Here is a 21,140-nt window from a genome sequence, read left to right as displayed (position 1 = left end):
TCCTAAAGTCTAACATGTCTTCATGCTCTAAATTTCACTTAAAAGTCTTTTCTCTTTAATTTATATATAAGGATCATATTGGGAGAAGTTCCGCTATGGGTGTAAGTATTCTAGTTTTAATTTACATATCTTCAAAAACTCTTTCTGTATCCAATGTGTAGCCTTCTTGCTTTTTCTTTACCTGTCTTGCCAGTCTTTGTTTTTACTTAGTTCCCTTGAGAGAAACATTGGACCCGGAGCTCCACAGGACCTATATATGCACGCATGTTCACAAACACATGTACATACACAAGGGCTCTCATACTCGCATACACACACACACACATACACACAGACACATACACACACACACACATGTTCACAAACACATGTACATACACAAGGGCTCGTTCACAAACACATGTACATACACAAGGGCTCGTTCACAAACACATGTATATACACAAGGGCTCTCATACTCGCGCGCACACACACACACACACACAGACACATACACACACATACACATGAATAGAGCTGGGGTGCAAACACCACCAGGCTCTAGGATGACTTCTGCTGTTGGTAGAGCCTTGAATGGTCAGCTGCTCCCCAGGGCTTTGCATCGGCATTTAGTTCCGATTCTCCCAGGTCTGAAAATGAGTCCCATTCTGAGTATTTCCAAGGCACCCATCCCTACTGATATGTATTGTTGTTTTAAAAGTGTGTAGTTAGCTTAGCTTCCTGCTTCAGTATCATGCTCTCTGGTCCCATCTGTGACTCCATGGCACTTGCTACATCTTTACAGAGATCAGTTACTGTATACACAGACCTTCCATGAAAGACGGTATTTTGATCACATTTTAAAACACACAAACCCCCTGTTCTCTCCTCCTCATTCTTGATTTCTCTTAAAACTTGCCCAATCAACATGCCCTACACAGGAAGGTGGTCTCTGCACGTGTTATCTTGTGACTGTAAAATATCCTGAGTGAGGTAACACAATCACAAAGGAACTCACACAATATGTACTCACTGATAAGTGGATATTAGCCCAAAACTTAGGATACCCAAGATAGAAGATACAATTTGCTAAACGCATGAAACTCAAGAAGAATGAAGACCAAAGTGTGGACACTGTGCCCCTTCTTAGAATTAGGAACAAAACACTCATGGAAGGAGTTACAGAGACAAAGTTTGGAGCTGTGACAAAAAGATGGACCATCTAGAGACTGCCATATCCGGGGATCCATCCCATAATCAGCTTCCAAATGCTGACACCATTGCACACACTAGCAAGATTTTGCTGAAAGGACCCAGATATAGCTGTCTCTTGTGAGACTATGCCAGGGCCTAGAAAACACAGAAGTGGATGCTCACAGTCAGCTATTGGATGGATCACAGGGCTCCCAATGGAGGAGCTAGAGAAAGTACCCAAGGAGCTAAAGGGATCTGCAACCCTATAGGTGGAACAACAATATGAACTAACCAGTACCCCGGAGCTCGTGTCTCTAGCTGCATATGTATCAAAAGATGGCCTAGTCGGCCATCACTGGAAAGAGAGGCCCATTGGACACACAAACTTTATATGCCCCAGTACAGGGGAACGCCAGGGCCAAAAAGGGGGAGTGGGTGGGTAGGGAAGTAGGGGGGAGGGTATGGGGGACTTTTGGGATAGCATTGGAAATGTAATTGAGGAAAATACGTAATAAAAAATATTAAAAATTTTAAAAAAATGGCCCCTCTAGGCTCATGCAGTTCAATAAGGGGCTCCCTGGCTGGTGGAACTGCTTTGGGAGGCTGCAGAGAGTTAGGAGGTGGAGCTCCACAGTAGGAAGTGGATCGCTAGAAGAGAGCCGCTAGGTTTTATACCTGGTTCTATTTCCTGTCCATTCTTTGCTTCTTGCTTGGGGTGCAATGTGACCAGTACCTCATACCCCTTCCCTACATGTGGCTCTCCCACTTTGATGAGCTGTATCCCTGACAACTGTAAACTAAAATAGGCTTTAGTTGCTGGATAAACTGATGCCGTCTGTAAGCTGTGGCTTCTGTAGTATCCACCTGGCTAATAAGCTTACTTCTCAGATTGCTGACAGGATGTCCTCTCCTGTGAAATATGATACATGCCCGTGCAGAGAGCAATGACGTCACTGCAAAGTTCCATCGTTTCTAACTCCTGTAGGTCTGGTATGGGATTACACTTTTACCGTAATTTTTTTATTGTGGAGAAACCGTGTTGTTATTTCTTCCTAAAGACCAATATGTCTGTAGCAAACCCCACCAAAGCTTCCATGGTAAAGAGACTTCCACAGTATGACAGCTCCCTCTGTAAGAAAGTCACACATAGGCAGCCATATCTAATGGCCAGTAGTCAAGAATATATAGGGGTAAAGTAAAAACTCCCTTCATTAAACAGGGTCACAGCATAAGACCTACTGGTGATGGTTAAGGGCTATTCATCGGTGGAGCTTGGGGAATTGAGGCAGGAGGATTATACATTGAAGGCCTGTCTAAGCTAAGAAGGAGTTCAGAGACACCCTGAGAAACGTGGTGAAACCTTCTTCAGAAAGAAAAAAGGGAGACTGGGATTTTAGCTCAGTGGTAGAACTTTTGCTGGAATACATGAGGCCTTGGAGTCAATCCCCAGTGTTAACAAAAGAAAAAGTAGAGAGATTGTCTGGGCATGGTAGTACCTACCTAAAACCACAGCATGAAGGGGTCTAAGAGAAGGGTCAAGAGTTTGAAGCCACACTGGGCTGCATGATGAGACCTTGGTCCAGGGTCCACAGACCCAGCTGAAGCTGAATCTGACTCCTGGATGACTGTGAGGTTTGTTGTTAATTTTCAACAACAGTGGAATAAGCAAAACCAAAAGAATTCGTCACCTGAGACCTGCAGTACAAGAAATTCTTCAGATAGGAAGAGACACCACCTGGAAATACAGACCCACCTAAAAGAATAAAAAAATAAATAAATAATCGAAGACATAGATTACAAATGATTGGTCAATAGATTACTGATAGAGCATTGATGATTGACATTTATAAATATTATAGATTAATATATATGTGTATTAACAAATGATAGGTAGTCACTAGATGGGCAATCAGTAGATAAATGATGGACAAGTGGACAGACAGATTTCTCTGGAACAAAGACCTAGAAAAAGGAACTGCTCCGCGTGATTATGGATGCTGAGAAACTTCACAACCTACAAAGAGAAGCTGAGGCCCCAGGAAGCTGTTGTGTGGCCCAGTGTAAATCCAGTATCTAAGAGCCAAGAGTAGTCACTGTGAGGCCTGTGTGAGAGACAGGAGACGGCGTCTCTGGATCCTAAGAGTGTCCCCCAGGCTCACGTGTAGACAGGTGCAGGCAGTCACAGGTGGGGCCTTTGGGGTTGACTGACTGTGGGGCTGCAGCCTGCTGACAAATCCATATATGAATGGGCTACTGGGAGGCTTCGGAAACTTTAGAAGGTGGGAGAAAGTAGGTGGCTGGAGGCATAGATGGATGAGGTGTATTTTGCCACCATCTCTTCCCCTTGTTACCGTGAGAGCAGCCTGACGTCATGACGTTCAGTCTTGACTCTGGCCTATAAGCAAGCACCAACTGAAACCTCAGGAGCTGTGAGTCAGACATGAAACCTTTCCTTGCAAGTTGTTTCTCTCAGGAAGTTTGTTGTCACGATAGAAAACCAATGTTCAGGGCCAAGCAGTTAGGCAAAGTAGAATTCTCCCTAACTCTTCCTGTTTCTGTTCAGACATTCAAAATATTAAATGGCGGCCATCTGCGATGGAGAGAACCACCAACCCAAATGCTACAACCGGGAGCGCTCTCCCAGACACACTTGGAGAAGCCGGGCACCCATGAGCCAGTCAAGATGACTAAACTGCACAGGGAAGGGAAACAGAGCAGAGAGAGAGAGTGATTTCAGAGTGAATGAGCTGATGGCAATCAGTGTTATTTATCAAGAACCAACTAAATGAGCCTCAGCCTTTGGAGACGACACGGGAAGCCAAGATGGGACTTTTACAAACAAACAAAACAATTAAACTGTGCCTGTTGTGTGGTTAATCTCGGTTGTCAGTTTGATGAGCTCTAGACTCCTCCGTGAGATGAACCTCTGGGTGGGTTTGAGGAGGTTATCTTGATTCTACTACAAAGTACTAAAAGATCTGCCCACCGATGGCGCCATTCCCTCCATTCGAGTCTCAGACTGAATACAAAGAAGAAAGGCAGCTGAGCCCAGACACCCACCATTCTGCTTCCTGATTGCTGCACTGTGACCAGCCACCTCAAGCCCCGGATGGACTGCTCCCTGGAACTGTGAGACAAGACAAACCCTTCCACAGCTGCTTTCCTTGGGACAGCAGATGACACGGTTCTTGTTTTCTGTATGTTATTTGCTTCTCCAAACTCAGTGGGAAGGAGACAGCTCCATCCCACACCCTCAGCTCCCCCTCCCTGCGTTCACAGCAATCCTCAGGGTTCTAGCCACTGCGCACACGCGTGCCCAGTGAATCTTTGATAATATTAGCCACAGTTTTTCCATGAATATCCTCCTTGCTCATATAGGGTGTGTGGAGTTACGCTTGCTAGGAAGTTAAGCTGAACAAACCCTGGAGCTTTTCTCTTCTCGCTAACCAGTGAACTTTGACGGTGACCTCCCATTTGCCTCATAGTGTGTCTGAGCTAAAGAGTCTTTTGGGCTTCTGTGCAGTAGGGGACTCTGCAGTAAAATGCGGGCATGGTGGTGTACAATGTTAAATCCAGGCACTTAGCAAGCACAGACAGGCAGATCTCAGAGTAGGCAAGCCTGATCTACATTGTGTCCACCCCCACTAAATAAATAAATAAATAAATAAATAAATAAATAAATAATAACTAAAACTATGGCAAGCATTTAGTCACTTTTCCTCCGCCTGAACGTGGCGACACTACTTGAGCCAGAACACACTCAGGGTGTTGTGGAGTCCAGGACACAGTCTTATGGCTCCAGCCACAGAGTGAGTTCCTCTATGCCTGCCTTTGCCTGGCACGTGAGTAACTTCTGACCATTAGCTGGACAGGGACAAAACCCCCACCGCCCTGTCCCAGCCAGCTATAGTCAGTATTCCTGTTTGGAATGGATGGACACCAAGCGAAGGGCATCAGCTATTGATTGTATTTCACGGAACTGACTCGGCTCCCTGGGATCCGGGTCACAGACACACAACCTCTACCCCTAGGCAAGGCCCTCAGAAGGCCCTGCTCTGGCGTCACTAATCACCCACCACCATCACAGGACTCTTCATCATCCCATCTGTACTTTGTAAGGGAAGTCTCTTGGGACCCAGGGACATGAGCAAGAGCAGAGGTGACCTTCATGACCAGCACACGTCTGCTATTCCTTACTGCTTGTCCACATGCTGAATTCTCGATGTCCCAGCATCACAGAACAGCAGGCTTCAGGCATGAGGTCACTGTGGGAAAGCCATCGGCTCCCATAGAACCTGGACTCACAGTGACACAACACCCTGGCCCGGGAAACAGGAGGCTGAGAGGTCCTGACATGCCCTCCATTACTCCCATCTCTTTGCCAGCCATGTATGCTGAAGCTATTGAGCGAGGCCAAAGGTGAAGGGGGTGGAGCCCCCTCTGGCCCCCTTCTCTCTGTTTGTCATGAGAGTTCATTTTCTGTGCTTTTCACATTGATTGGCACTATATAAGATGGGTAAATTGATTTAATATTTAATTTTTTCCCTAGATTCGCATTTGAAACTGCCAATATTTAAACGTGGTGAGCAGAGAGAAGCCAGGGCAATTCACACTGTCACTGTTACAATTTCCTCTTCCATCAGCACTGAGTCCTGACAATTACATGGCTGACTAGAACTGGAAAAAAAGCTAGGAGGGGAGAGGACAGACAGAAACAGAGAGGAGAGACAGGCAGGCAGGTAGGCAGGCAGGCAGAGCGACAGACAGATTTAACAGCCATTCTTCTCAGAAATTGCTGGGAAAATGTTCTAAGCACTCATTCTGAAACACTAAGACATTGTAAATGTCTCCATTATTTTTATTACTTCATTTATTTTCCATTCATAAGGTTCCCTGGGTGATTCAAGAACTCAGTGCCTGCAGTAGCTAATAACTATACACTAGGGGGCAGCAGCCACCGCCAGTCTACTGGCCGGTGCTGTGAAGCTAGGTGACCGGATCAGAGCAAAGGCGGGCCTTGTACCCACAAAGGGAACTGCTGCTTGCAAGAATCTTTGATTCTGAAAGAGGATGTTCTTCTTATGCCAAGGACCTAAGTGGGTCCTTTACCAGCGAAGAAACAGCAGTGAGAGTGTTTTATAGGCTAACATGTCACAGAGTGTCTCTGTGGCAACGGGAAGTCACATTTTGTAGAATCTTCAAATGTAAAATTAGTGTTTCTGTAAGGTCTTGTAGTAATTGGTGGTTTCTTTTTTCTTTTTCTTTTTCTTTTTTTTTTAACCTACTATGAATTTGACCCATGCTGCCGAGGTCACTATAATCAAGTGTGAACACTTTGGTAGTAGAGGCTTTGAGGGAAACTGCCAGGATTAGGGTGACAGACACCGACTGGCTAGGAGCACTGGCGCATCAGAGTGTCACGCGAGAATGTTTACAAAGGCAGGGCTGTCTGTTACTTCCCTGGTTGCTATGAGAAAATGTCTGGCAAGAGCAACTTATGGAAGGCAAGGCGGGTCGAGTCTGTCACGGTGGGGTGGGGTGGGCACGGAGCATATGAGCTCCTGTTCACACTGTATCTGCAGTCAGGAATCTGAGCCAGATGAACGCTGGTACTCAGCTCACGTCCTCCTTTTTATCTGGTCTAGGACCCAAAGCACAGCATGGTGCTAACCATGGTTGAGGTGAGTCTATCCCTTAACGCTACCCAGAAACTCCCTTATAGACACACCCAGAAGTTTATCTCCCAGATCCTGTAAAGATGGCAATATTAACCACCACAGGGGGTTACTTACAAAGCTAGGGCAGAGGGCAGCATTACCCAGGGCTCGAGTGTTCCCAAAGACAGCTTGGAATACTGTACTCATGTGATCCAACAAAATACCCAAGTAAGAATTTTATTAAAAGTAGATTTAAAGTTCCATAAAACAGCACAATAAGAAACCACTTCTGAATCCAGACTCTGAGACAACACTTAAGAGAGAGCATCTTTCTACCCGAGTTAGTGGCTCTCAAATAGAGCAGTTCCATAATACAGGGGATATGCAGAAATTCCCAGAGCTGTCTTTGATAGTCCCAGAAACTGGAGGCATTATTTCCCTTTAATATGGTGGTGAGATAACTCAGTGGCAAGAAGACAGCATTGCCATTTTTAAAGTGGGCCAAGGACTCAGACAATTTGCAAATCATGTGAGCAGTCTCCAGGTTCATGAAAAACAAAAACAACAAAAACAAAAACAAAAGCAAAAACAAAAAAAACAAAAAAAAACCAACCCCGACAAATTAAAGGCACAGTGAGACATTGCCTCACATAGTGCAGTGGCCACTGCGAACAAGACAGAAGTGACATTAGTGAGTGTGGAGAAAGGGGCTCCTGGCACACACTGGTGAGCATGAAAGTCATACAGACATCCTGGATAACAGCATGGGAATCCCACATGGAGCCAGCCTGCCTCTTCTGGGTCTACACCAAAGGTGAATGTCACTGTGTCAAAGGGATAACCACACCCATGCCTACTGCAACACACTTCACAACAGCCATGTGGGATCACACACACACACACACACACTTGCAATGTGCACATGCATGCACATACACATGATGACCTATTACTCTGTTCTACAAAGGAAGAAATTCGTTATTTGTGACAACACAAATGAACCTGGAAGACATTATACTTAATAATAATAATAATTCAGACAAAAAGACAAATATCCATATTCTTATTTAGGAGTGGTGTGTATGTATGTGTGTTTATGTGTATATGAGTGTGTATATGTGTGAATGTGTGAGTGTGTATATGTCTGAGTGTATATATGTGTGTGCATGTGTGTGTGTATGTGTGTATGTATGTATGTGTGCATGTGTGTATATGTGTGTGTTTATATGTGTGTGTGCATGTGTATATGTGTGTGAGTATGTGTATGTAAGTGCTTGTTTCTGTGTGTGTGTGTCTTCAGATTCAGGGGTGCAGACTTGCATAGCGGCTGGGAGGAGGCAGAGAGGATTGGGGTAAGGGTTAAGATTTGGGCCAAGTGCATAGCATGAGCTTGGCATCAGGAATACTCCTGACAATTCAGGGGACAGCAGGGCAGTCAGAGGTAAACAGCTGAGGAGCGTGCTTCAAATGTCTCACTGTACACTCTGATGTGATAGGTCAACAGACAGGTTATTAGTTAATGTCATCACCTCACATACAACAAATATCAGCACTCTACAAACACAACCGTGTGATGATCTGCTCATCAGACTCATTTGTTGGTCAGATGTGATTAATTTAAAGACACGGAGGGAGCAGGTTTGTTAAGCTTCTATGGTACATGGATCAGACCTTAAAACGAAGAATTATTGAATGTGACACTTGCCTATAATCTCAGCATTCGGAATTGAGAATTGAAGGCTAGCCTTGGCTACATGGGGTCCTGCCTCAAACAAGAAAGGAAGTAAAATTATTGTCTTCAGCCTCTCCTGACCTTTAACAATCCCTCACTACTCTACATGTAAGCATGAAGTATTTTCAGCGTGGTTTGAATAGATTTGAGAAGTTCTGGAACACAACTACAGGTGAGCTGGGGAGAGAGTGTGATGTCAGGGTGTCAGACATCACATGCTCACACGTACCCACCAGAAGCTGTATCCCTGGTCCTTGGATTCTGGGGACACTGTCACTCAGTTTTCCGGGTGCTCCGCTCTGCCAGGTTAGCTGTTGAGCACCGTTGCTGTTTCTCTTGCCATCCACAGCTCAGCTGGTGGGACTGAGTCGGCTCTGGCTCCCGGAGATTCTGAGCACACATGTCGCACATCTCTCTGGAGCAGTTTCCCCAGGAGCAGCAACTGTGAACAGGAACCAAGGAGACGTCTCTCTCTGTGTCTTAAGCTCCAGCGTGCTCTCATTGTCACCTCTGAGAATGTCACTGTGTCTGAGCTCCACATTCTCTGCTCATTGCTATACTTAGATCTCGCTCTTCCCTCTCATTTCTTCTCTGTTTGCACATTCTTTGTGTTGTTCTGTTTGTCTGGCTCTCCGGTGCTGGGAGATCTACTCAGATGGCAGATATTCTGCAGGGGCTCTTGGAGCAGCACAGAGATGCATCTGCATGTCTCTCCTTACTTCTTATTTTTCAGACAGGATTTCACTAAGCTGCCATGGTTGGCTTTGAACTCACCCTAGCCCAGGCAGGCCCTGAAGTCCTGCCTCAGCATCTTAGGTAGATTAAATGACTGTCCTACATCACAGGCCTGGCCTAGCTTGCTGCTTTTTATGAAGTTCTAGAGATACACACACACACATATATAATATATATATATATATGTATATATATATATTATACACATATATGCATATATATTATACATACATATATCATTATATATGATATATATTCAGTTGTATATATTATACATATATATTATATATGATATATTCAGTTATATATATAATACATATATACATATAATACATATATATCATTATATATATATGATCAGATTAAGAGAGATATATTATTTATACACACACATTTTCTATGGATTTCTAAATTTCTAGCTAGTAAAGTATCATACCAAAATATTTCTTATATAAAGAGTATACTGATTCTCCCAGGTTTGAGAGAGGCAGTTGTAGGAATACCCCTCCCTGTGTAAATTCCTCATTACTGCACCCAGCCTGGAAATGGTCGGTCAGCAATAATAAATAATTACTAAGCTGGACATTGGGCCCAAACCTTAAATCCCAGCACTCAGAAGGCAGAGACAGGAGGATCACAGTAAGTCTGAGGTTGGTCTGGTCTACTTAGAGAGTTCCAGGCCAGTCAGGACTACATAGTGAAACCCTGTCTCGAAACAGCAATAGCAGAAGATACTGTTTCTCTGTGAGGCAGGAATGTGTTGGTTTAAAATTTTACTCCATCAATTCAATGAATGTGCACTTGTTACTAGCTCAGACCTTCCCTCAGCACAGAGCAAGCAACAGGGGCAGATAATGGCAGTTAGCACATTTCTTTCCATACTAGAAACATGAACAGCATTTGTAGCAACTGGTGCCCAAGGTTACAGGGCAGCCTTGACCTCCCTGCTCCCTCAGAGGACCTGCCTCATGCCCTTGATCTCCAAGGGTACAGGGGACACCAGCCAGTGGCAGCATAGTTAAGACTGGGTGACAGCCCTGAAGAACTAAGATGTCCCCAGCAGAGCTGTCACTTGGGAGCTCTCCATATAAAAAGCGAAGAAGACAGTGTGGCCTTCAGACCTTGGTGTCTGTTACTAGGGAGCCTACCAAGGTTCCTGAAGCCTTGCTGAATGACCTCATGCAGAGCAAAGCCACCTCCTGATAGACAGATAGTGACCCACTGCTGCATGAGCCTCTGACCCAGAAAAAAAAAAATGTGCAGGTGAGAACTGACTAGATGGAGAGATAGCGAGGAACCATGGTTTGCAACAGTCAGGTGAGGGGTGCAAGTGGTGGCTAAGGGCCAATCACACCAGGGAGAACAGGAAGCTGGGGCTGTGGTACTTGAGGGGGTGAGCAGGGAGCACCGTCACAGACAGGGGAAGCACTCCATTATGCTAATGAAACCTCCCCACTCCCCGTTTACCTTGTCTCTTCCTACCACTTTCATGACCAATAAACTGGGGCAGGAAGACACTCCAGTACCAGTAGTTCTGACGTGTCATGTAATCCCGGCAACTATTCTCAAAGGAGTTATGCATCTCTTTACAGAGACACATAAATACTGAGAAGCAATTTGCTTATGGTCACCCAGCTAGAGTGAGACTCAAACCAGCAGTATCTGTCTCCTGTCTGCCTGGAACCAATTACAGATAGGGGCCGACGGCTCTCAAAGCTGAGAACCCACAATGCTCCACTGTGCGTCTTTGACCCCACCATCATTCTAACGCACCAGGAAGAGACAGACTGGTGAGCACAAGGCTTGCACAGCTGATCCAGGTAGCTGGCGGACACAGAATTTGCATGAGAATTTACTGGAATATCCAAACAGAGCACAGGATGCCCTGTGCTGAACACAAGGCTTAAGGAGGCAGAGTTCTGTGGTCCAGCCCTTAGCCTCGATGGTCTCATCTGCCCGGACATGCACAGACTATGTGGAAAGCAGCTTCCATCCATGCAGAGATGACATAATCACCTAGCCAGCAAGTCGCCTGGAGCTTCCTGCATTAGCACCTCTGTCTAGATGGTATGGAAGGCTAGATAATCAGAATTCCCTGAAGATGGGGGCATTTTGGAAATAGCATGTTTGAATTTAAACAGTGTCTCTAGGGTACCATGTCAACTACATGTGGGGAGCCGCTGAGATTTAACAGACTAGCACTATCTGTCTAATGCACTAAGTATCCCAGGAAGAGGCCAAAAGGTAAGACCTGTTCTCCCTTCTATACACTGAATGCTTGCCCTGCCTCCAAATTCATATGTGGAAATCTGACCCAACAGCAGTGTTTGTTGATGGTGCCTTTGGGAAACAATTCATCCATGAAGATTGAGCCCTCACTAATGGGACAGTGCCTATGATTCTATGAGAAGATTCTAGAAGGCTAGCTCATCCTCCTCCAGCCCAAAATATGGCCCTCAGAGGAGGCCTCATCAAACCCCAGCCCTGCAGGCACCTCTTCTGGTCTCCACCTTATAGAGCTGTTGGGGAGGGGTGTCTGGTGCTTCCAGTTCTGGCCATAGACTGGGCAGACTCCAGGAAGACACACAGCCTGAACGGGGAATGACACTGTGACAGGAGCTTCTGCCTGTTGTCCCTGAGGTGGCCTGAGGATGGTGGGATTTCAAAATCTTAGGTGACCAGGTTGGGTAAGAAAGGAAATAATGAATTGGAAAGATAGCTCGAAAAGTGTCTGCCATGCAGGCAAGAAGCTCTGAGTGTGGCTGTCCAGACCCCATGTGGAAAACCTGACATGGCAGCCAGTGCCAAGGGATAGAGACCGGAGCCGCACAGATCCCTGAAGCTCAGAGTTCTGTCAGGCTAAGCAAGTCAGTGGCTTGAAGTTCAGTAAGTCCCTGTCCCCACCCCAAATAAAGATGGCAAGATACCAAAGAAAGACACTCAGTGATAACCTCTGGGCTCCACATGGGCACACACACACATGCATGTGTACACACACATGCACACACGTGTACCTGTGCACATACCACATACTGAATATAACACACACGTGTACACGTACACAGGAGAGGGAGCAGAAATAACCTGTAGTGACCTCTGGTAAAGTTCACTCCTCTGACTTGACCTTCAGAGCCCTGTGGTATTGTCACAGTATGTCTGGAGGTGGTAGGGAGAACTGTGTCTGCAGACACTCAGAGGTCATAGCTGCTGCATGAAGAGGGTTTCTGGGACCTGTCACTTCACACCTGCTCTACCACACTCCCTCCACCCCAAAGTTGCTCCATACACACAAGCTCACACATACACAAGCTCACACATAAACACACATATACAAGCTCACATACATATATACACACATACACACACAAGTTCATACACACACATACAAGCTTATATATACACATAAACACACAAGCTCACACACACACACACACATACACACATAAGCTCACACACACACACACACACACACACACACACACACCTCTTAAATGCTTACTGAATTCTAGGCAAGATCCTAAGAAGCACTATGGATATTCAGATTAATATTTTTAACCCAAACCCAATAACCTAGCTATTGATTATTAATACAATAATGTTTCAGGAGGGCACTGTTGGGGCAGAACTCAGAACTCCCAGTTGGAGATTCCTTTTACCCACATGCGGATTCTGTGTGCTGGGAGAGCTCAAGTTCTCTACTGTGAGAGCAAAACAGGGCCACAGTCTGCAAAATGGCCACATGTTCATCTTCATTGTTAGCAGGCTTAGAGTTAAATTTCAGCACTGCACAAAACTGAGTATACAGAATGTGCCTGGAAGCCTAGCACTTGGGAGGCAGGAGGGTAAAACTTCAGAGCTATCCTTTTGTTGTGAGGTTATGAATTCACGACCTTTCTCTTGGTTGGGCTGATTGAAAGAGTTCTTTATCCAAAGGACATCTGTGATGGTTAGTTTTAGATATCAGCAAATCACCTGGGAAGAGAGCCTCAACAAGGGATTGCCTAGGTATGTATGGGAGGGGAGGGGTTGTTTTGACTGTTCATAGATGTAGGAGGACCCAGCCCACTGTGGGCAACACCATTCCTTAAGCTGAACCAAACAGAGAAAGCTAGATAACGACAATCAGGCAACATGGGTGAGCTTGATTCTCTCTCCTTGTCTGTGGATGTGCTGTAGTTAGCTGCTTCAGTTTTTGCCTCAACTACCCTTCAAACAAACAAAAACAAAGACAGTTGGCATTCTGAAACTGTAAGCTAAAAGAAACTCCTTTTCCTCTGAATCTACCTTCCATCAGGGTGTCTGTCACAGCACTAGGAGCGAAAGGCTAGCACCAACAGCCTAGCGAGTCTCTGGAGAGATTAAACACACCAGGAGTAACAACAGGCAGTGCAATGAGCTACTGCTGTCCAGAATCAGTGGGGTGTCAGGCTTCAAGCGCTTCCCGTGAGCCCTCTAATCTGTAGGTGGTTTCCTGTGTGTGCCTGACATCCCAGAACCATTTTAATTTTTAGAGACAGGGATTACACGTGTGTGCATGAAATGTGTCTAAATGCAATACATATTAAATGTCCCTTGAAGACCGAGTGGTATCCAGTCACACCAGCAATTATGCTTAATATTGTACATTAAAACCCTCCTACAGCTATTCTGAGGCATGAAAGTAAAAACTCCAAATATAACAATTGTACTTCCCTGGAGATAGACGATTCTTTCGACATAGAAACAAAAGGAAATGGTCATATCCACCCAACTTGAAGGGTATTTAAAGAAAGACACATGAAGGACACATATCACTTATGGAAGACTCTTTTGCTGTGTGTGTGTGTGTGTGTGTGTGTGTGTGTGTGTGTGTGTGTGTCTGCATATATTGAGGCAGGGTCTCATGTTTTCTAGGCTGGCCCAGAACTCAGTATGTGTCTAAGGATAGCTCTGAAGTTTTACCCTCCTGCCTCCCAAGTGCTAGGCTTCCAGGCACATTCTGTATAATCAGTTTTGTGCAGTGCTGAAATTTAACTCCGACTTCAGCATGGTAGATGTGAAGGCTGATCTTGGTTGTCAACTTGACACACTTTGAAATGGAAAATTCTAGTAAAGAATGGACTCCATCATGTTGGTCCATGGGCGTCTGTGGGATACGATTAACTTTATTATTTTATGTGTATAAGCATCTGCCTGCATTATGTCTGTGCACCACATGCAAGGCTCTTACCCATGAAAACCAGAAGATGGCATCTGATCCCCTGGAACTGGAGTTACAAATGGTTGTGAGCCTGCCACATGGGTGCTCATCTGTATCCTCTGGAAGAGCAGCCAATGCTCTTAGCCACAGAGCTATTTTGCTAGGCCCTAGCCCATTTTCTTGATTACCAAATTGAAGTAGGAGGGACCAGCACACTGTGGGCTGTGCATCCTTGAGCAGGTGAGCCAGGGTTGTATAAGAAAGGCAGCTGGACAACCCAGTGGAAGCAAGCCAGTAAGTGGCATTTCTCCATGGCCTCTGCCTCAATTCCTGCCTCTGGGTTCCTACTTCTGCTTCCCATGCTGGTGGCCTATAACTTGTAAGCTGGGAAAAAAAAACAAAAAACAACAAAAAAAACCCCCTTACCTTCCCAAGTTGGTTTTGGCTAAGTCTTTTATCACGGCAACAGAAAGCTAACTAGGACATTAGGCAAGCACTATACTAAGCCACATTCCCAACCCTTGTACACACATCAATCAGTTCTTAATTTGGGTTAAGAATTTGAGTGGGCAAATTAAGGTGGTGAAATGGCCTTCACCTTACACAATCCGCTGTGTGCCTGAAATCCATGCAGTTTATCGTGGGTGACGGGGACCATAAACTCATAACTATGGTTGGAGCCTGCTGGGCTTCTCCACAGCAAGATTGTTCTTTCTCTTTTTCTATACTCTTACTTTCAGGAGGGAATCCCTCAAAAGGTTGCTTAAGTTTGTTTTGCTTTTTGTTTTTGGAAATTTGCATAAACCTAGCCAGATCAAGGAAGAGGGAACCTTAAATGAGAAAATACTTCCATCAGATTGCCTATAGGCATGCCTGTAAGGCATTTCTTAAATTTATTATTAGTTTGGGAGGGCCCAATGCACTGTGGGGAGAGAGAGATAGATAGAGAGAGAGAGAGAGAGAGAGAGAGAGAGAGAGAAAGAGAGAGAGAGAGAGAGAGGTAGTATTACTATTTGTGTTAACGTTTTGACTGAGTCTTTGGAAGTGAGTTGATAACCATTGACCCCAAATACATTAATATCCCTGAAAGTCCTCTCACACCCATAACAAGTTGATCAGTTTCAGGAAATTTAACATTAACATCAGTTCTGTGTCAGAGTACCCGGTGGTAGCCTCCTTTCCTTGACTGAAAGCTACACAAACTATTTAAGGCACGTGTCATGACACACTGGAGAAAAAAAGCAAGGCTGTAACATGTTCTCAAGGTCTTGGACCCCAAAGCGGTGATCCTGACAGACCTGGCTCTCTGCCGAGTAGACTTTCATGACTGCTTTGTGGCCACGCAGGAGGACGAGACCCAGGGTGCAGCAAGAAAGGGTCCTTCCAAGACAGAGCTATGTCAGTCCATACTGATCCCTCTAGTGCTGTCCCACTGCCTCCAGGTTTCCCCTCACCCACCCCTTGTTGAAACCTCCTTTTAGAAATTCAGTTTGAGATCAGGCTAGCCCATCCATTTTTTTTTTAGCTTGAGAGCAGGCTAGCCCATCCATTTTCAGGGTTGAGAGCAGGCTAGCCCATCCATTTTCAGGGCTGAGACACCTGACTGGTGGGAAGTTTATCAACTGTGGGCTGTGAGACAGGGGACAGAGAGAGGAGAACCAACACTTTGTATCTAGAAGAGATGCACATGAGGAACTCTGCTAATAACAGAGTGGGTGAGCAAGTGCCCCAACCACAAACAGAAACACACAGTGCAGACAGTAGCCCCATGTACCCTGGTTATTGTACAGTTTCAACAACATCTGCAGTTATGTATTTTTAGGTGGACTCATGAAGCTGGAGATTCAGTTCAGTGGCTAGCACCTTGCATGCACAAGGCTCTGGATTCATCCCCCAGCACCACTGAAACCAGGTGTGGTTGTGCATGCCTCTAACCCCAGCCCTAGAGAAGGGCAGGAAGACTGGAGACTCAAGTCATCCTTAGCTACGTCGGGAGTCTGGAAGCTAGCCAAGGCTACACGAGATTATCTTTATAAATAGAATCAATAATTAACCTTTAAAACAGCTTCTTCCTTCCTGAATCCATTTTTTTTTTTGTGGTTCCCCACCCCCACCCCCATACAGCGATTCTCCGTTGACTGCATTCAGGAAACACTAGACAAGATCTAGAGACCTTGAGCGCCCACCAAGGCTCAGATGGATTCTCCGAGGGTGGAAGCCATGTGACATCATCAAAGAAAAAAGCCCTACAAAACTCTGATTACAAATGACCATGGTCTCCGGGACGTCTAAGGGATCTTGGCTCAGGGCCTGTGGGCTGAGCTGGGAACTGAGAGCTGGGCTGAGCATTGGGCCCTGGGCCCTGGGAGATGGCTGCTGAGTGCTGGGGAGCATTAGGCATTGGGGGCTGGGAGATGGCTGGTGGGGGATGGAGAACACTGGGCACTGGATGCTGGGGAGCACTATGAGATGGACCTGGGGGGCATTGGGAGATGGAATCTGGGGAGTACTGAGAAATGAGGCTGGGGAGCACTGGGAGATGGGTGCTGGGGAGCACTCAGAGATAGGTATCAGGAAGTACTGGGTACTGAGGCTGGGGAGCACTGAAGCTAGGAGCTGGGGGTGCAGTAAAAAGTCACAACAGAGCCCCAAGAAGCAGCTGGAATTATAAAGGACTCTAGTATTCTCTTCTTTTCCCTCCCTCTATCCTCCCTTTCTTCCTTCCTCTTTTTCCCTGTCCCTTTCTTCCTCCCTCCCTCCGTCCCTCCCCTCCTTTTTTCTGTGTATCGTACTGCAAATTTACATTGGGCCTAGCACATCCTACAAACCACGCAGGCTCTGGCCCACTGGCCCACATTTCCAGACCTCTTGGTACCCAGGCTGGCCTTAAACTCTTGGATAGTCCAGGCAAAGTCTTCCCATGACTGCTACTGCCCCAGCCTCTAGAATAGCTGGGACTACCAGGCTGTGCCTCTGGGCTGGCTTGCTTCAGTGACTTCCCAGTTTGAGAATGCTCACTGAACCAAATTTCTAACTGTTGGGAATTTTTCTGAACTGCATCTGAATTTTCTGTCCCTGAGAATGCTGTAGACTGGTGCTTCTTAAGCTTTTCTAGGCACCGAAATCATCTGTCCAGGTGCAGGCGGTGACTCAACAGGTTTCACAATTAATGAAATGCTGCACTTCTTTGCTGCTCATATGACACCAGAGCAGCTGGTTCTCAGACCACACTCCCGGCTCTCACCTCACCTGTCTCCCCCACCAGATACAGCTGATACAGAATCGGAGCAGCCTGAAGGGCACAGATGCCTCTCTTCTGGGGTAGCTTCCTCCTTATTCCTAGACACCCACAACGTTCTCTTCTTCAAAATTTAGATCTTGTTAAGTTACAAGTTCATTAGGAAGGGCGATGGTTGTTACCTCTAGGGCATCATGACCTAGAACCTAGAGTCTCAGTGAGAGACTGTCTGGGTCAGGTTGGCTTGAGGGCGTGTCTGTAAGGTACTGTCTTGATTGTAGGGGGTGTGGGGTGTGGTGGAGACTGCCTGTTGTTTGTGAGTTTGTTCCCTAGTGTGAACAAAGAATTGAACAACTGGGAAAGACAGAAGAGCAAGCAGCAGCCACAGGCAAAGGGAAAATAGGTCTGCTAAATAGAAGCTGGTGTTGGTGTTTCATAGGGCCCCTCTCTCCTCCTCCCTCGATGCCTGTCTCCATGCCTTTCAACCATTTCTCTTTGAAATGTTTTCTGAACAAGAAGCTGCTGTTTGGGGGGAAATCTACTTTTGCTTTCCTGGTTTACCTCTGGTTCTCCTTCATTGATTGCCTTACCTGCTCAGGGAAGATGTGGCAGCCATGCTTGACTCTGTGCCTTGGACTGCGGAGAAAGAGCAGGGTAGCTGAGCACTAGGCATGTGCATTGGTTCCTGCTCCTCTTGACTGAGGATGCCCTGGAACTAGCTGTTTCAAGTGCCACCGTGACTTCTTTGAAAGAAGAGTAAGCAAACAGAACTTTTTCTCCCCTGGGTTGCTTTCGTCAGGGAAGCAACAGAAACGAGACTAGAATCGGATGTCTGTTAGATTTCACCTCTCAACCATCAGGAATGTCTTGGAGATACTTCGTTTTGCATGGGTGTAGTTTGGTTAGAGGTTCTAGTGCCTGTGAGCCTCAACTCCTTATAAGACAATACCAGTTACTCCTGAAGGTTTGCTATAGGCCTGGTGCAAGCGCCTGGCCAACACTGTGCCTGAGCCTCTGGTTTCTTTATATTCATTACATTCATTACAACGAAAATGCCCAAATGCTTGAAGTCACTGGAATGAGTTATTCCAAAAGAAACTAATTAAAATATCTAGAGAGCATTATTTTAATCCATGCAGCAAGCAAATAAACACAGCGTGCAAGGCTCAGTCCAAATGCACCTCTACACAAAAGCTACAGTTACAGGTGAGTCTCAGGAAAGGTAGGGAAGGCAGAGGAGCCGCCTAGCTTCAGTGTGCGCCTTACGAGTCCTTATTCGGCATTATTCAATCCAGACTGATTGACAGGCACACAGATGAGAGAAAGCGTGGAGAAAGAAGGTGTTGGTTGTCAGAGGGAGGGAAATCAGGATGAAAGATTTAACTGTGTCGCAAGAGGAGGCGGGTAACTTAAAACCAAACAGAAGTTGTAAGTGAAGAAATAAGAAGTTTAGGCGGGCGAGACAGCTCAGAGGTAAAGAGAAAATACTGCTCCTGCAGGGGACCCAAGTTTGATTCTCAGCACCCACACTGGCAAGGTCCCAACCGCCTGTAACTCCAGCTCCACGGGATCTGACGCCCCCTTCTGGCTAGCACCTGCCATCACATGTACAGCAGACAGACAGACACACACACACAGAGGCACACACACACACAAAATTAAAAAATAATGTTTTTTTTTAAATAAGAATTTAAAAATCTTTAAGGAATAGTAAAGTAAAATATAAAACCAGGAGTTCTAGGAAAAGCTTATAAATTGACATACTATAAGATAAAGCTGAATAAAGATCAGAGCAAGAAGATACATTTTAAAAGAAAACTGGAAGACACGATTATTATTAACATTTAATGTTAACATTAAAGTAAAATATGAAGTCATCACCTTAGCTGGAATGCCTAACAGTAGGGAGATGGAACCTGAAGAGACCACCTACAGTAGTTAGACATGGAGGGATGGGAACACCAACCCACCTACAAAATTTTTGACCCAGAATTGTTCCTGTCTAAAAGAAAAGGAGGAACAAAAATGGAGTAGAGACTAAAGTAATGGCTGACCAGTGACAGCCCCAACTTGGGATCCACCTCATATGTGGACATCAAACCCTGACACTATTCCTGAGGCCATACTGTGCATGCAGACAGGAGCCTGGCATGGCTGTCCTCTGAGAGGTTCTACCAGCAGCTGACTAAGACAGATGCAGATACTTAAAGCCAACCGTTGGACTGAGCTTGGGGACCCCTATGGAAGAGATAGGGGAAGAACGGAAGGAGCTGAATGGGAGGCAACCCCACGGGAGAACAACAGTGTCAACTAACCCAGACCCTCCGAGCTCCCAGAGACTAAGCCATCAACCAAAGAACATACACGGCCTGGTACAAGGCCCCAGACACATATGTCCCAGAGGACTGCTTTGTCTGGCCTCAGTGGGAGAGGATGCCTAATCCTGTAGAAACTTGATGCTCCAGGGGGGTGGGACACCCTCTCAGAGGCGAAGGGGAAGGAGGATGGAGTGAAGAACTCTAGGAAGGGGTCCAGGAGGGAGGGCATTGTTTACATTTCAGATGTAAACAAAAAATAATTACTTTTAAAAATTAAATTAAAAAAATGAAGTCATTTGTGAAATAGTTTAGAACATAAAATTCCAATTAAGTAAAGAATAAAAGCCAATAGGGTAATAAGGTTAGATATGAATATGACAGGAGATGCTGATTCAAAGCCTGGGGATGGGGTTAAACATACATAATCTATATGATAAAACTGTGTGTCTTTTAACATTAACAAATATTATCAAAATGCACTTTCAGAAAGCTGTAGAGGAAGAAAAAACAGAAAAGCAAGTCTAGAATTATACAAAGAATAAGAAACCTTGGTTTTTGTCCTTCCCTAAAAGGCAGTTTTCTAAGGAACAGTGCCTTGTGAGTCGGAAGTGTCACAGCACAGCTGGATACCTTAGTCATGGAGGTTTCTCCTTGCTCCCCTCAGCCTGTCCCAGAGGGCCAGCCCCAGCCTAGGTAATCAGCTAGGACACTCTGAGCTCCCTGGGCTGCCAGCTCACAGCTGGAGGCTCCCACCTGACCAGGAGAAACTCCCTGGCCGCCAGCCAGCTGCACTCCCTTTAGCTTATCGCCTCCAGATTTAGCCCACGCTCCAGTTGGAGGAAGGGACTCTGCAGATCACTCTTCGCCAGCACTCGTCCAGGGGCAAGGTAAAAACTAGGTATAACCTTTAGGTTGTAAAAAATGTATTTACTCAAAATGTTTATTGCATGTGTCCCCTGCCTCAGCTGTGGAGTGGACTCCAGGAGTGAACCTAGGAGGTCCCTCGTGACACCTGAAAGTCCCACCGGCCAAGCTTGAACACCAAGGCTTGGTGCATGGTAATTTGCATGGATGTAAACATATCATCAAAATACACATTTAAAGGAAA

General features: G+C 45.7%; 1 protein-coding gene across 1 annotated transcript in view; it reads right to left on the bottom strand.

The window, feature by feature from the left end:
• Positions 1–3,586: 3,586 nt before the first annotated feature.
• The window catches only part of Bhlhe41 (basic helix-loop-helix family member e41), a 31,649-nt gene continuing 14,095 nt past the window's right edge, over positions 3,587–21,140 (bottom strand). Inside the window, exon 6 of the transcript XR_015047544.1 lies at positions 3,587–3,865. The gene's annotated coding sequence lies outside the window, so the exon portion shown is untranslated. The remainder of the gene's footprint in view (positions 3,866–21,140) is intronic.

The sequence above is a fragment of the Mus caroli genome, unplaced genomic scaffold, assembly GCF_978045245.1.
Source record: "Mus caroli unplaced genomic scaffold, Mus_caroli_1 scaffold_7, whole genome shotgun sequence".
Classification (NCBI taxonomy): domain Eukaryota; kingdom Metazoa; phylum Chordata; class Mammalia; order Rodentia; family Muridae; genus Mus; species Mus caroli.
The sequence above is the reverse complement of the archived record's forward strand: the minus strand, read 5'-3'. Positions and strand labels throughout refer to the sequence as shown.